The following is a 16997-nucleotide window of genomic DNA, read 5'->3' on the forward strand; positions in this document are numbered from 1 at the left end:
GTCAGGACTCTCGGCACAGCCCAAACATGCAAAAAAAGTGGACTTCGGGGGAAAGTCAATTTTTGAATTTTTTGTAAGGAGGGGCTATAAGGTAATTTTAGGTTGTATATATCGCAGCTATTCTCCACACAAGAGTGTTTTGTTTTGTTGATGCTCGACCGCCATTAAAGTGTGCATGATAAGAGCTTCCTTGACATCATTTACATCGTGGGTTCCTCTGGCTTGATTCTGCAGTTTTCACTCCGTCAACACACTGCTACCTTCAACCGCAAATTATAAACTAAACTGGAAGTTCGAAGCAGACATTATCCAAGATGGCAGCACCCATATTTCGCTCAGGAAAATTGTCTATACAGTTTTAAATTTAGCAGGACAGAGTATATTTTGTATCAAAAATACATTGTTTATTCTTATTGTTTTTCCATGTGATTATGGAACTCAAATATGTATGTAATTAATTCAGTTTTGTGTAAAATTCTGATGATTAAAAAAAACACTTTACACAGAAAAATAATTCAAAGGTGACGGTTATCGGACCGGCCGCCTCTACCAATGAGGTGTCTCCCCCCCGAATTCTAGGCATATATATATACATTCAGTAGATATATATACATATATATGGCGGAAAACACAAACAAGACTGAAAAAGCAGTTTCTGCTCTTGCAACTCTCTTTAAAATAAACTGCTGTATTTTAAGCCAAAAAAAACTTGTGTTTGAAAGAACAATGAGCCTATATGCTGCCATAGCAGCTTCATGGCACATTAAGCCCCCGACAATATTCTCAATTTGTCCGTGTTCCCCTCAAAACCCCCGTTTACAGACGTCATGCAACCACTTTTGTTTCAACCCAGCTAAAAAACGTAGGTAATTAATTATTCAAAATGTCTGTCATTTTTAGCTTAGAATCATTAATTGATGTCTAATATTTCATTAAAAAATATATATATATATTCACTTGCATATTTTAAACTTTTAAACAAATTACGTCACAATGAAAAAAATGGTGTCTGTAAAAAGTCACGGATATCTACCTCATAACTATCGCTTAATTGTATTTTTTTTTTGTTACTGTCGCATTTTCTCCCGATATATGATAAATAATTGATCCAAACAAAGAAAAATTGAAAAACGTTTGAAAGGGTAAATATATGAAAAGAACATCTCGACCACTCCTTGATGTCTGCGATTTCTGCATCGCGACACTTGTTACAGTTGTGATCAAAGGTTTACATACACTTGTGAAGAACATAATGTCATGGCTCTCTTGAGTTTCCAGTTATTTCTACAACTCTGATTTTTCTCTGATAGTGATTGGAACAAATACTTCTTTGTCACAAAAAACATTCATGAAGTTTGGTTCTTTTATGACTTTATTATGGGTTAACAGAAAAAGTGATCAAACCTGCTCGGTCAAAAATATACATACAGCAGTGCTAATATTTGGTAACATGTCCCTTGGCCATTTTCAGTTCAAGTAGGCGCTTTTGGTAGCCATCCACAAGCTTCTGGCAAGCTTCTGGTTGAATCTTTGACCACTCCTCTTGACAGAATTGGTGCAGTTCAGTTAAATTTGATGGCTTTCTGACATGGACTTGTTTCTTCAGCATTGTCCACAAGTTCTCAATGGGGTTTAAGTCAGGACTTTGGGAAGGCCATTTGAAAACCTTAATTCTAGCCTGATTTAGCCATTCCGTTACCACTTCTGATGTGTGCTTGGGGTCATTGTCCTGTTGGAACACCCAACTGCGCCCAAGACCCAATCTTCGGGCTGATGACGTTAGGTTATCTTGAAGATAATCCTCCCTCTTCATTATCTCATTTACTCTCTGTAAAGCACCAGTTCCATTGGCAGCAAAACAGCCGCACAGCATGATACTACCACCACCGTGCTTGACGGTAGGCATGGTGTACTTGGGGTTAAAGGCCTCACCTTTTCTCCTCCAAACATATTGCTGGACATTGTGGCCAAACAGCTCGATTTTTGTTTCGTCCGACCACAGAACTTTCCTCCAGAAGGTCTTATCTTTGTCCATGTGATCAGCAGCAAACTTCAGTCGAGCCTTAAGGTGCCGCTTTTGGAGCAAGGGCTTCCTTCTTGCACGGCAGCCTCTCAGTCCATGGAGATGCAAAACACGCTTGACTGTGGAAACTGACACCTGTGTTCCAGCAGCTTCTAATTCTTGGCAGATCTGCTTTTTGGTGATTCTCGGTTGAATCTTCACCCTCCTGACCAATTTTCTCTCAGCAGCAGGTGATAGCTTGCCTTTTCTTCCTGATCGTGGCAGTGACAAAACAGTGCCATGCACTTTATACTTACAAACAATTGCTTGCACTGTTGCTCTTGGGACCTGCAGCTGCTTTGAAATGGCTCCAAGTGACTTTCCTGACTTGTTCAAGTCAATGATTCGCCAAAATTGCTAATTTGTGTTGCTGTATGTATATTTTTGACCCAGCAGATTTGATCACTTTTTCTGTTAGCCCATTATAAAGTCATAAAAGAACCAAACTTTGTGTATGTTTTTTGTGACAAAGAAGTATGTGTTCCAATCACTCTATCGGAGAAAAATCAGAGTTGTAGAAATAACTGGAAACTCAAGAGAGCCGTGACATTATGTTCTTCACAAGTGTATGTAAACTTTTGACCACAACTGTATATTACCATGTGTACCGCTCATTGATTTCAAAGGAGGCTTCAGTTCCATTCACTGATGTTTATTGCTCTTCAGAACACCAAACACCGTAGAACTAAATAAAAACAAACATATATTCAATTTGTACAACGCTAGCATTGCAGCAAAGACGCTAATGGCAAAATACAATACAAAGTTGCACTGATCACTTTAGCCTGCATTCAACCAATGGCGGTCTTCTCAAACGCACTCTTCTCAGTCAAATGTGATGCTTCAACATGAAACTTGCATGAAACTGTTACATTTACAACATTGTTAACGATGACAAAATTATAAGGATATACAATGCGCATCACATGCATGAGAAACCGACCGCACCTGCTCTCTTTCTCTCCAAAAATGTAAAGCTTCCGGTTAGCGTCGTAGCGTGCGCACTTCCGGTTAACGTGTCAAAATAAAAGCATGACGTATTCAACATGAATGCAGATGCCTGCAGCTACACTCCCACCATCACAGAACGCTGTGATTAACTTGAACATTTATAGTGTATTATCAACAGACAGTGAAAACTTTAACATAGGTACATAGAGCCAAGTTGTCAAATAAACTGTGGATCTACTTAATCAGCCTCAAGTAATAGAACTGTCTTGTGGATGGGCCTTTCAATGTAAATTGGCTTTGTTTTGAAACTACATTGACTGTCATGTATTGCATCTTTGAGTAATAGTGAGTTTTCTGACCTTTCCATCAGCTCCTTGGAGAACTTCAACTACTCTTGCCAATTTCCACTGATTTCTTGGTCCATCATCTTGCAACACGACAATGTCATTTACTTTGGTATTTCTCCTGGTTTTGTTCCATTTGCTTCTTCGTTGCAGATTCAGCAAATACTCTTTCCGCCACCTGGTCCAAAATAAATTGGACAGGAATTGAACTCGTTTCCATCGTTTTTGGAGATCTTCGCTCCAGGTGGCAGAGCAATGATTGAAGATTTCATTGTCAAGATATGGTTGGGCGTTAGGGGTTCTGGTCCTAACGGGTCATTGAGATGTTCTGTGGACAAGCGTCGACTATTAACAATAGCCATGACTTCATATAGGAAAGTCCTCAATGAAGAGCTGTCTAATCTTCCAGCAGATTGGTCTAGAACAGAAGTGTGAACACTTCTCACAGTGCGGATTTGTCTCTCCCAAACGCCGCCCATATGACTGGAAGCAGGTGGGTTCAGGACGAAATCGCATCCTAGCCTTTTCAAATGTTCTTGCTCTAATCCTTTCATTAGTACTTGGAATTCGTTGCGTGCTCCTACAAAGTTCGTGCCTTGGTCACTCCGCAGTTGACTTACACTGCCCCTTACGGCAATAAAGCAGCGCAGTGCGTTGAGGAAAGCATCAGAGGTAAGATCATCTAATACCTCAATGTGAACAGCTCTTGAGCACATGCAAGTGAATAAAAGCCCATATTTTTTACTTCTTTTCTGCCATCTTTGACAGAAAATGGTCCAAAGCAGTCCATTCCACTGTAGGTTAATGGAGGGGTTGCTTCCATCCTCTCGAGTGGAAGGTCTGCCATTTTTTGTCCCTGATTGCACTTTCTGAATTTTCTGCATTTGATGCACTTGAAGATGGATGATGACACTTCACGACTACACCCTATGATCCAAATACCATTGGAGCGTAGTGCATTGATTGTCATCCCACGACCCTGATGTCGAATCTTCTCATGGTGGTACTTTATCAACAATCGACTTGCGTGATGTCCCCCTAGGGAGAATAGCTGGGTGTCTGACGTGTGGATGGAGTGTTGACTGCGTCAATCTTCCTCCCACCCTGAGGATACCTTGGTTATCCATAAATGGATTCAACTTGTACAGCTCAAAGGACTTATTCTTTTGTAGGTCTTTAGCTTGTTTTAGAGATTTGATTTCATCCCTAAACATTTCTTCTTGAACCATCTTGATTATGAGTTGTTCAACATCTTTTCTTTCTTATATTGTTGTAGTTTCGTTGGATCTTGTTTTAAGACCTGCCAGTTCTTTTGCCAAACGTTTAAGTCTTGCAATGGCCTGTACAGTTCTCTTCCAATCTGAAAATTTTTGAAGTCGATCTAACAGAGATCTTTCTTCCTTTGTTTTTGTTGTGTGTACATTTGCTCTTTTAATTTCTGGGTCATCTTGGTCTAGCTCTCCCACCGTCATGTCTTCGCTTGTAGGAAGGTTCTTGTGCCACAAAAAACTAGGTCCTGTGAACCAGTTGGATTTCACAAGCTCCTTTGTGGTAAGTCCGTGAGAGGCACAGTCTGCAGGATTATCTTCTGAAGCAACATATTGCCATTGACTTGGTGTGGTGATTCATTTGATCTTTTGTATTCGATTGGCTACGAATAAATGAAATCGTTTTTCGTCGTCATTCATGTATCCAAGAACAACCTTGGAATCAGTCCAAAAGTAATTCTGTCCATCTTCAATCTCTATTTCACTTTTTAGCAGATCACTTATCCTTGTGGCCAACAGTGTAGCTAAAAGTTCCAGCCTTGGAATTGTCGTTATCTTAGTTGGCGCAACCCGTGCCTTTGCCATGACAAGCACACAATTAACTTTTCCAGACTCTGACACAGCTCTGAGGTAAGAACAAATACCATAGCCTGAGGTGCTGGCGTCGGAAAAATGATGAAGTTCATACTTGTGAACCTCCTTGGCATTCAGTGGTATGTAGTGCTGTGGTATCCCCACGAAAGACAAATCATGGATGTCTTGCAGCAATGCTTCCCACTGCAGCCTGAGTTCTTCAGAAATGGGCTCATCCCATCCTAACTTCTCTTGGCACATTCTTTGTAGAATTTGTTTGCCTTTCAAAATGACGGGCGCTACGAATCCAAGGGGATAAAAAATTGAAGCCTCTGTTGACAATACTCCTTTTCTTGTAAAGGGATGGGTTTTTATTCTCACTTTAAATTGAAACTTATCTTAACTGATGCACCATTGGACCCAGAGAGCTCGCGCCATCTTGTGTTTTCACAAGGCCAAGTCTAGGTCCGCTACACCTTCAGCACGTTCCTGCTTAGGGATTGTGGCAAGCACTTTCTTGTTATTGGTGATGAATTTGTGTAGGTGGAGCTTACCAGCACTGCAGAGCTCCCTTGCCTCTCTAACAAGCTGTATAGCTTCTTCTTCACTGTCCAAACTTATCAATCCATCATCAACATCAAAATTGCGCTGAATGAACTTTACGGTAGCGTCGCTAAACTTGCCTGTTCCTTCTGCAGCTAGGTGCTTGAGCCCAAAGTTTGCGCATCCTGGTGACGAAGCAGCGCCAAATAAGTGAACCTTCATTCGGAACACTGAAGGTGGAATTTCCATATTTCCTTTTTCCCACCACAGAAATCGGAGGTAGTCTTGGTCCTTTGGTGCAACGTGGAACTGATGGAACATTCGCTCCACATCACACATGATAGCTACTTGTCCTTTGCGAAAGCGAAGCAAGACTCCTACAAGGGTGTTCGTTAGGTCAGGCCCAGTAAGTAGATGCTCGTTTAAAGGATGTATTCTGGAATTTAGCTGAACAGTCAAATACCACTCGAACCTTTCCTGGTTTATGAGGGTGATAAACACCATGGTGAGGGACATACCATAAGGACTGGTTGTTTATCTGAGACTCTGGAACCTTTTCAGCATCTCCTCTAGCAATTATGTCGTCCATAAAGGCAACATAATCACTGCGATAGTGATCATCTTTCTTAAGACGTTTCTCAAGACATCTGAGTCAATGTTCAGCACACACTTTGTTGTTCGGCAGAGATGGTCTAAGTTCTTTAAAAGGCAATGGCATTTCGTAATGTCCACTCCGCTTTTGCTTGATGCCATCATTTAGCTTCTTCAAGAATGTAATGTCTTCTTGTGATATGCAAATTTCTTCACTGAACTTCTCAGTCAAATCTGACTCAAAAACCTTGAGTATATCTGACGGTGTGATCACTTCTTTGACTTGGGTTCGACAAACAAACTGGACCTCTGTCTTGATCGCTGATGAGGACTTGGTAGCTGGTAGCACATTTCTCCTGATGATATGATGACTCACGCCATTTCCATCTTCGTGGTGGTAGTCAATGTCGGTGTTGCTTTGCCAATAATGCTCCAACCAAACACAGACCCTTGGGCATATGGTTGTTTTTTGTTGCCCATTATAACCTTTCTAGGAAGTAAGGCTTGCGGGACAGTCATAGCCAATTAACAATCCCACTTCACAGTCAAGCTCAGGAGACATTTCTGCTACTAAATGCTTTAAGTGAGGCCATGACTTTGCAGTTGAGCTTGTGAGTACATGGGACCTGTTTGCTGGTATGTAGTCTCTGGTACATGTTTTTGGAAGTTTTAGTTTCACTGTTGATGCCTCTTACTTGTAGTCCTTGCACTCTTTGACTTTTCACAACCTTTGTTTTTGATGTTATGGTTGACACTTTAAGTTCGACTGGTGTTTTGTTGGCGCACAATGTTTCTGCTGCATCTTCAAGAATGAAGGTTGTGTCGCTCTGACTATCAAGTAAGGCATACATTAGAAGTTCCCTTTCAGGTTCTGCTATCGTGGAAACAGACAGGAACAATAGATGAGGTAAGAGTACTGTTCATTTCTTGAATAACTCTGTTCGAAGTCACTTGCTGTGTTTCTTCGTTTTCCAACTGTTGGTGATTGTCTGCTTGGCTCTCAGTTATGTTTTCTTGTTTGTTATTTAAACTTTGCTCTTGATCTTTCTTTGCACGATCTCGATGGAGACATGTGGGATGTCCTTTTCCACATTATTCGCACACCCTCCTGGATTTGCAAACCTTGGAGTTATGTCCAGATTTTAGGCACCTGAAACAATATTTCCAGTTGAATAAACTTTACTCTTTCTTCAACAGTTTTCCATAATTTTGTGACACCTATGAAGAGTGTGACCCTTTTTCTTGCAAAATAGACATGCAAGGCTTGTCTTTTCACTTGTGTTTGTGGTAAAAGTCTTAACACTGACCTTCTGACTTGAAACTTGGACTGTTCCCGTTCTGTTGGGTTTGATCTTTCTTGTTCAGCCAGCTTCAGTGCATGTAACGATGTGATAGGGTTACATTCTATTCGAGTTTCTGTGCTGAGGAATCTTACGAAGAATTTAAAATCAGGGAACATGCAGTTTTGATCTTGATAGATTGTTACTTCTCTGTTCCAACGTTAGCTCAACCAATCTGGGAGTTTGACAGTAATCTTTTGATTTTCCACACAATTGTTCAGTATTTGTAGACCTTGAATGTATGGCATTGCAGACTCCACACTGCTCAGGAAATCACGCAGATTGTCAATGTCCTTATGGCCAATTTTATGCCATGCATATATCTTGTCACGATATGATTTGGCAACTACAAATGGGTTACCGAATCTTTCTTCAAGTACATTTCAAGCAGCACAATAAGCACTTTCTGTCCCTACTATAAAGTGGCCATCTATTTCTCTTTTGGCTGTGCCACCAACATATTTCCGTAAATAGAACAGCTTTTCTTGAGTTGGAAGATTCTTGCGATCGATCAAAGTGCAAAAGGACAACTTCCAGTCATTTTACTTAAGATGATCACCTGTAAAGATCTCAGGTTCTGGAATTGGAACTCGATTAGCTGTAATTGCTTCAGTAATAGTTCTTACGAGATCATTAGAAGCATTGAGAGGGACTGGTGCTTGAGTAGTAGGAACTTGGCTGCTTACTGGTGGAACAGAAGGAGAGGTCTGGATGAATACATTTGGAACAGCATTTCTGATGGGTTTTACATCATGTTGATGCTGTACTTGACCAGACTTGGCTTGTTCCTCAGAAACTATGGAGACTTGTGCTTGATGAGATGGGAAAAATGGTTCACTTAAAGCAAGGGTCCCCAAACTACGGCCCGCCTCCACATTTGGTCCGGCCCCCTGAACAATACCAGAGCGCGATTTTTTTTTTTCCTTAATAGTGTTATTTCCTTGCCTTTTTCTGTGAAGAACTCAGAGAGGGTTATTTGGTTGTTATCTAATTAATAGTGTTATTTTTATTATTTATATATATATATTTTTTTTATTTACATTTGTTCCGTGAAGAATCTAGAAAGGGTTATTTGATTGTGGCTTTCTGAAAAACAATTTTTTTACATTTAGGCACTCCTGCAATCGTCACTGTTTTTCTGTTACAAACTGACCCCGGCCCCTCATCAGATAAGGGAAAAGTTATGTGGCCCTCACAGGAAAAAGTTTGGGGACCCCTGACTTAAAGGGTTAAGTGTAGTTGGTTGATTGAGAGCTTCTGAATAAACTTGGAACCTTGCTTGTGCTACAACATGTCCTTAAAGTTCTTCTAGACGTTCTATTGCTCCTTTTCTGTTCCAGCTTAAATTTTCTACTTGCGCTCTCTGCTATGAATTTAGCTTTTTTCTTAGCATTTTCTGCTTCAATTTCAGCTGCCACGATTTGATCAACAAGCTCAAGTCTTTCAATTGCTTCTCTTTGTTGATGTTGAGCATTATTTTTAGTACTTCTAGAGTTGCCACAACTTTAGCTTCTGCTTGTTTTACATTAAGCAGGCATGAAAATGGGTCAGGGGTTAAAAAGGTGAGAAGGGTGTGGAGGAAATATGTTCCAGTACACTGTACACCCCAACAAAATATTGAGCTCTGTCGACCCACACTGTGTTTCAGCAGGGCCATGCAGAGACCGGTGGAGGGGCGGGCGCTCGTAGATCAAAAGGGGCACATGAACAAGTATTTAATACACCTTAAAACAACATAACTTCAAATTTAACCAGCTTTAGATAATAATTGGCTGTGACTGTGACATACTTTAATTGGGAGGGGGCAACAGTGAATAGAAATCAAAACTGTCATCCACACTTTCTGGCTGTGACTCAGTCAGTCTAGCTCTTTTCTTCCTTCAACCTCTGCATCAAAACTTCCTTCCTCAACTTGTTCATCTGAGAACAAACCACCAACAGCAGTTTTCTCAAAACTATTATTTCATTATTATCCATACTTAACAACTCTTGCACCTAATGATTAATAAAGCAATGACATAAAATCTTATAGAAAAATAACATTGTAATGTGTTTATAATTGTATTTAATACCCGACTATCCTTGCAAACCTGTTCTTACCAGGTCTGCTATTCACCTAGCTGATGAGGTATCCGCTGCTTTTAGCAGCCTCATCCAACTTTTTTTTATCCCTTAATCTCCTTTCCCTACGAGGCATGTCTATGTAATGAAATATAAATATTTAAAAAAAAAAAAATAAAAAAAAAAAAACAGACTCCCCGGTGGCTTTTAGTTTTAAAGCTTTCTTAATTTCTTTCTCTCTCAATAACGATGGAGGTAGATTTGTGTTTTTATTATTCAATCAAAAAACAAAGTTACTTCTATCAAAAAGTTGCTTCAATCAAAATACAGTTATACTTTTAATCCCAAAAGTCACTTCAATTAAAAAAAAATGTTTTTGATTGCAAAATAAATTTGAGACAAAAAAAGCATTTGAAAACTATTTTTCTTGATTGAAACAAATTTTTCCATTGAAGTAATGTTTTGCGTTTGGACCACATTTTGGCTAGGACATTTGTGTTTTTATTATTCAATCAAATAAGTTGCTTCGAACAAAAAATATATATAAAAAGAAAAACTTGCACATGTGTCAATCACCGTTTAACAAAGCCTGAGAGGGTTTGAGTAGACTCAGTATGAAGCATTTAATAAAGCCAAGCATTTTCTTACTACTTTATTCTTGTTTAAAAATAATTCGGTGGGGCAGTAACATGTTTAAAACTTATCATAATTCTTACATTTTGAAGTGCTTGAAAACCATTTATAAATGATACTTTGGTGAAAAAAGTGAAAAAAAAATGTCATATATATGTATCTTTTTTCCAATGTAAAATCTGAATAAATACATTGAACACACACCCAAAAAATGGGGGGCGCTACTTCGCGGTTTTCACTTATTGCGGCGGGTTCTGGTCCCCATTAACTGCGAAAAACGAGGGATCCCTGTATTTCTGAAAAGCTTTAAGAAGCAAGAGTCATTCCCACCACTCGTCGGGCCGGTGTTGTGCCGACACCAGCCGTCAGCTCAAGTCCCAGCCGAAAATAACGCGTCTAAGGCGGACGACGGGAGCGATGCGATGCGAGGCGACCCCTCAATCCGAGAGCATGCCGCTTAATTTGACTCAACAGTGTTTCTCTTCGTTTATATTACCGCTAAATACACAAGCTTGACGCCAATTTAACGGGAGCTATTTTTTTCATGGGAGATTTGGCTAGCTCTGGCAGTGTTCAACGCAAGCTGCAACGAATGGCATTAACTTTTTTATATCGCAAAATGTGAAAACGATTGAAACCATTACTCACCAAATTCAATCTGCTGGCAAATACAGGCAAGTGTATATGCTGCGCTCTGGTCTGCCCGGTGTGGATAAGGCCTGCTTTTTTGTTTTCGCTGCTTTGCAATTCAACCAAAGGCTCGCCGAGCACTCCTTGTTTCACGTAAGGAGTGCGCGCGTTTGAAATAATGGCCCGCAGCTTGGGCCGATGATTGGTTCTCGTCAGCGAAGCATCTAGAAGGATTTGCTGACTGTCCGTGTCACTTTTTTTAAGAACCGATCAGTTTACGGACTAAGTTAATCGCATGATGATAATAATAATTTAATAAAACCTCCCGACCCGACCCCCCCCCCCCCCCCCCCAAACAGAATTTCTCCTCGGATCTACGCAATTCACGTAGGTCGCCCTTTTTGACTTCAAAACGGCGAATTTCGCCGAAAGGTGAGAGATTTTCATGCCTGATTAAGGGACAAGACTGACGAGTGGAAAGATGATTTGGAAGAAGTCTTACTTTTTTTGGCTTAGTAAATGCTGGATACTGTGCTGTCAAACACTGACTTCGAATCAGGCCACAATATGTCTTTATCATCACCACTTCGATATTGTTGAGCATTTATGTTTGCGGTTTTCGACAATGCCTGGCACGTGTCATTTATTCTTCGAATGTCAGGCTCGGGAATTGTAAGGTCTCTTATTTGGATGTAGGTTTCATCAATCTCAACCTGTATTGCGTTGATTTAATTTATAACCTCATCGATCAGATCTTCACCATATTTATCTTTAATTGACCACTTTAAACCATTCATATATTTCCATCTTTTGTACATTTTCACAGTTCTTTCATTTAAATTGCTCCATTTGCCATTTAACAGACTCATTCCCTTTTCAGTGAGCTTACGTGTGCGTACAGTTTTCTTAATTTCAGGAGGCATTTCTTCATCATCTGTACCAACCTGAGATTGATCAACTTCTCTTCTTGTTTCAACTTACTTTGACATCCACTTGGTGTGAGAAGACAGTCTGCCTTGAACAATTACCTTGAGTGGTCTCTTCAGCTGGCGGGATAACATTTTCCTTTGTGTGTGGCATATTAAATGAATTATGCTTAACTGGTTGACATGTTATTAATTGCTTTCTCTGAGTGAAATTTAAATGTAAATCTTATTGTGTACTTTAACTTGACCTTTGTGTGCACCTCAAAAACTACATCACACTGACAGTTCTATTATGAGTGTGCAAATGGTTAATAATGTGGAAACAATTCTCAATAACAACAATTATTCTGAGAACTCAAATCAAAATACTTAGATATGCACTTGGAACATTTGAACGTCAACTAGAATGGAGAATTACTGATTTACTTAGAAGTGCAGAGAATACGCTTAAAGAAGAACACATTTGAAAGTTCTAATGACACACTTAATGGCAATTAACAAGTACTTGCGCTACTTTAAAGACACAATCTTCATGTGCTCGCTTGTGTAGCCTTGTCCACTTGGAATCACACGAACCGCTCACACGTGATCCTTCCCCTTCCGTAGGTCTGCACCCGATCCTTCTTCACTTCCAAGTCCTTCTTCACGACGCAAAAGTGTTCTACTGTACCGCTCATTGATTTCAAATGAGGCTTCAGTTCCATTCACTGATGATTATTTCTCTTCAGAACACCAAACACCGTAGAACTAAATAAAAACAAACATATATTCAATTTGTACAACGCTAGCATAGCAGCAAAGACGCTAATGGCAAAATACAATACAAAGTTGCACTGACCACTTTAGCCTGCATTCAACCAATGGCGGTCTTCTCAAACGCACTCTTCTCAGTCAAAGGTGATGCTTCAACATGAAACTTGCATGAAACTGTTACATTTACAACATTGTTAACGATGACAAAATTATAAAGATATACAAATTAATACAATGCGCATCACATGCATGAGAAACCGACCGCACCTGCTCTCTTTCGCTCCAAAAATGTAAAGCTTCCGGTTAGCGTTGTAGCGTGCGCACTTCCGGTTACCGTGTCAAAATAAAAGCATGACGTATTCAACATGAATACAGGTGCCTGCAGGTACACCATGTTTCACCCATAAAATCCCAAGAAAATTCCGCTGTGGCCATTCACAGCTTTTTCTTGACTTGACACTCAGTGATACATGCTACATTGAGTTTTTGGACCGAAACAAAGTAAGTACGCGATAATATCCAGTGGCGCCACCAGGGGGTGGCCAGGGGTGGCCACGGCCACCCCTATAAATTTGTTGGCCATCCCGCTTGCATTTCATCCCAAATGCACAGCCAGGACTATTGTTGGATTTAACTCGGGTGTCAGAAGGGGGGCGGGGTCGCCACTGACAGGTAACGCTACGGTGACGCATATCTCAACACACCGGGTTTGATTGCAGTACGAATCAACAGCGCTCCTCACCAGCATGACCACACTGGTAAGACACTTTAAGTTCATGTATTAGATTCATGCCATTTGTTTTAGACGCCTGTTTGATTGATCACTCCTTTTCAATATCTACTTTGCTTAGTGTGCATGATGCTACATTGATAGTTCACTGTTGTCAGAGCCATGTGAGAAATCGCCCACAGTAGCGTTGACAGCATGGGCTAAGTGAGAAAGTTAGATTTACAGACTTACAAATGTGGCGATGTCCATGCCGTAATCAGGGTACTCTATTTCCACTTGTCACGTTGTGTGTGTCTGATATTCTGGAGAAATGCATTAATGCTTGGTCAACACCGGCGCTCAACTTCCTGCTTTGGTTGTGGGCGTTCTCTTCCATTCACGCAATTTCACTATAGTATGTGTAGTTCTGCTGACAGCCACCAGTCTGCGCTATTGGACGGTGTTTGCTTGTATTTCCCATTATTTTGATTACGGAGTTCATTATAAATGGTAGATGAATTTTCTTTTATGACAAGCGAACTACATGTTCGTAAATCATATATGTAAATATGTTTGATGATGTTAGATGATATATTTAACATGATTATCATCATGTATTTATACTATACATTCATGTTAAATAACATATTTAACATGAGAAATACCCGGTAATAGTTACTGGTGACAATAGTAATACGTAATCCTAAAATCAATGTGTTGTAGTAGTAAAATCATACTATGTTATAAATATACTGTAGTTTATATCAGTTATAATTGTAAGAATAAGTGAAGTTATGCTTATTTGTTCCATTTTATTTAATTTTATACCTTATATACAGATACATTTTGTTTATTGTACTCATGTTTTACTTTAGGTTATTATCTGCTGTGCTCTGCTGTGTGCTGCTGTGCCCAATAAAGTACGAAAAGTGTGCATAGCGAGTAATCCATTTTGTGCTGAGTGACGAACCCTATTCAGACACCCGTGAAAAACGGAATAAACTGAACAACTATGGATTATGGACTGCACATTAAATAATTAGTAACATCAAATATTACACAATACACCAAAGTATATCAGTAACCGTGTCCTTAAGTCTTTCTGATAGTTTTCCCCTGACCTTTTTACTACAATAATATAATGAAAACCTGAAATTATGGCTTTTAGTTTTGGTGTGCCACCCCAAGATTTCAAGTGGCCCCATCTGGCCACCCCTATGAAAAAGTTCTGGAGGCGCCACTGATGATATCTCGTTAAAGTCATGGCATATTTAATTCTGCTCTCGCGTGCTCTCACCTCCAGATAGGGTTTTGCTGTTTAAATTTTTTTTTTTTTTAATGCACTCTTGTTCAAAATCTTACTTCCCCTAGAAAATTGAGATTTTAAGCTTTCCAATGATGTATCATACATGCATATCGGACAATTTTGAAAGTTGGCCAAATTGGGGGTTTCAGAGCAGAACTTCAAGTCACCTGAGTGTTTTCTGCCATATGTGTGTATGTATACATTATATATATATATATATATATATATATATATATATATATATATATATATATATATATATATATTAGGGCTGTCAAACGATTAAAATTTTTAATCGAGTTAATTACAACTTTAAAATTAATTAATCGTAATTAATCGCATTTAATCGCAATTCAAACCATCTATAAAATATGCCATATTTTTCTGTAAATTATATATATATTCTGTAAAATAAATTGTTGGAATGGAAAGATAAGACACAAGATGGATATATACATTCAACATACGGTACATAAGGACTGTAGTGGGCATTTCACTCTACTGTCATTTAAATCTGTCTATGCTGTCCTCACTCCGAAGCGTCTACTTTTTCCTAAGCTAGACAGCTAGTGAACGACGCCTTAATAGTTAGACTTCTTCCTTTTTCATCTGATTTATTAATAAAATGGCCTCAAACCATTGTCCTCTTTAGACCGTCGTAAAACTACAAAATAAAAGTACACAAGCATTTCATTAGCAACAACGTTAGCTTAGCACGCTATACAGGTTCACTAAACATAAAGCGTCTCATACAAAAAAATATAACATTTCGCTTACTAACATAATATGTACATTCTTTACAACAACCATACTTACGGACAAATCTTGTCCAAGGATCATATAAGCACAACATTATCAGCCTGAGATGTTGTGCAGCCATAATGAAGAAAGAAAAGAAGAAAATAATAAACCATGTCGCAGAGCGACCACACGAGTTCGCTGTTGGACAGCACAAAAAGCCTTGCTGTAAAACTTACCAAAAGGCAGAATACTTTCTCAGCGGGACATGTGCGTTAATTGCGTCAAATATTTTAACGTGATTAATTTTAAAAAATTAATTACCGCGCGTTAACGCGATAATTTTGACAGCCCTAATACATATATATATATATATATATAATGTAAAAATAATATACCGGGAAAACACCAAACGTAAACGAAAAATATAACTAGTGAGCACCTAACGAGCCAGTGTTCCCCTCTATCATGATGAGTCAGAGTTCCATATTATACACCTTTTTCCCAGTAAGTCAGCCACTTTCCCCATTTTTTCCAAAACAAATATATTTTTTATCTCTAGCCTCCCTGAGTTTTTCTTTTTTTATCTGGACTTTTCATTTTGGGGTCACGCTAGTCTTTGAGGTTACGTTTCCCCCCCCAATCGGTCTTTGTCAGGTGACGTAACGCTGTCAAAAGCCGCAGTGCATTGTGGGTTGAATCGCCATTTTGAGTGTACACTTATTGTAAAATACTGAGCAGTGAGAATCGTCTTTGCTTTCATCATTGTCTTTGATAAATGGGACACTCGTGTTGTTTGAAAGGCTGCCATACTAAATCACACGATAAAAATGGCAGCAAAGTTGACCACGACGTAAGATTTTTTCGTTTTCCGTCTTGGAAAAGAGGTTATAGACAGCAGGTTGAGGAACTAACGAAGCGGCGTCGGATGGCCTGGGTCGCAGCGGTGAAACGACTTTCTACACCATATCTCCCTTCCGGCGTGTTTGCTCTCGGCATTTTCATAAAGGCAAGTAAGTTTTTTTTCAAAGTATTGATACTGAATATGCTGTTTTTTTGCTTTCTAAAGTCGCTATTTTCTCATTGGCTAACCTTAGCTAGCTAGCCTCACTTGTAAACTACAGGCAAAGAGGGAGGGCAGTTGAAATGGGTTAATCTGTACGTGATAAATCAGTGTTTAATTTATTCAGTCATCGTTTATAAAAACATTATAGCGTGAATGATTTAAAAGATAAAGGTAAACAGCAAAAATGCACAGAAATATTTATCAATGCGCGAGATTTCCTTTTGTGATCTGAGATCTGATGGGATGGTAGCATGTCTGATTAAGTGTTTACGAAAGTGAAATGCCATGGAAATATCCAATCTTACCTAGCTTTCTAAGTAAAACCTGTGATTGCAGGTGAACCAGCTTATGAAATGATGGAGACTTACCCAGACTGGGCACCATCCCTACATCTGGGACACACATCTGTTACATCGACAAACACTGCACGCTCTGCAAGACGAACGTGAGCAGCTACGGAAAGAGACACTGCAAGCACCAGAGATGGGGGTCCAGCAGGATGC

At 39.4% G+C, this 16997-nt stretch overlaps 1 long non-coding RNA gene across 1 annotated transcript; it reads right to left on the reverse strand.

Moving 5' to 3' along the window:
* Nucleotides 1–2698: 2698 nt before the first annotated feature.
* Nucleotides 2699–12951, reverse strand: LOC130930225 (uncharacterized). The gene is made up of 2 exons (XR_009067016.1): nt 12761–12951; nt 2699–12669 (listed from the first exon to the last, which is right to left on the reverse strand). It is a non-coding gene; the product is annotated as an uncharacterized LOC130930225 (long non-coding RNA).
* Nucleotides 12952–16997: the final 4046 nt, after the last annotated feature.

Source organism: Corythoichthys intestinalis, chromosome 14 (assembly GCF_030265065.1).
Source record: "Corythoichthys intestinalis isolate RoL2023-P3 chromosome 14, ASM3026506v1, whole genome shotgun sequence".
Lineage (NCBI taxonomy): Eukaryota > Metazoa > Chordata > Actinopteri > Syngnathiformes > Syngnathidae > Corythoichthys > Corythoichthys intestinalis.